A 944-nucleotide genomic window follows, 5' to 3' on the forward strand; every position below is an offset into this window, starting at 1 on the left:
TTCTGAACCGGCCAAGCTATGGTTCAGTGCTACTATGTCTAATCATCAATCTCAATCATAAGAAGAAGAAATAATATGATTAATAATCATAAAACAGAGTAAGGTGTAACTGCAGGACCAGATCTGCCCATAGTGTACCAGACTATGTCCAATGGTCTGCAGTCCCCACCTGTTACCTCATCAGGGGCGTCCATGCTCCTCCTAGCACGCCTTCATCAAACCCTTATCACATACTTCCAGTATTGATAAGATCTAACCATGGTTCGTGCCCATCACTCCTTCCATGGAACTTCCATGAAACCAGTTTCTATACTGTATCCATCTTCAAGGCTGTTCATGCCTTTGAGAGTGAAGTCAAGCCTTCCCCCTTCTCTCCTAACCAATTGCGTGTGTTCCCAAGACACAGAGGAAGCCTTAGACATGATCATCCATGATCAATCACCATCCAAAGGTCGTGCATCACTTCCCTCTTTGTTCCCCATGAAACTGCTTTCCACACCAATCTCCCTTTAAGGCTGCATTGGCCCTTGGGAATGGATTCCGGCCACCTCCCTCCCTTCCTCACCATTTGCGTGTGTTCGCAGGCTCCAGATAAGGCTTTGGGTGTTGTCAACAATGATCAAAACCGTTCAGAGGGTCGTTCTCAACTTCCTCCTTGATCTGATGCCCCAAAACTGTCTCTTTATGGCCTTCACACCACCATGGGTCTTGGATTGAGAATCCGACCAACTCTCTGTATTTTTCTCTGGATTCTTTGTGTTTCAGGGTGTATAAGGAAGCCCTGGCGTGCCTAGTATCCATCCTCTTGATATCACAAACAAACTCCAGCGGAAACAACCAGGAACCACTACAGATCATATCGTCCAAACGTCGGTTTGCCTCTCTTTTCTCTCTGGAAGTTTGTCTGAGTTTTCTATCTTCTCTGTAATGATATTTTCGACCAG

This window comes from Brassica oleracea, chromosome C5 (genome assembly GCF_000695525.1).
Source record: "Brassica oleracea var. oleracea cultivar TO1000 chromosome C5, BOL, whole genome shotgun sequence".
NCBI lineage: Eukaryota > Viridiplantae > Streptophyta > Magnoliopsida > Brassicales > Brassicaceae > Brassica > Brassica oleracea.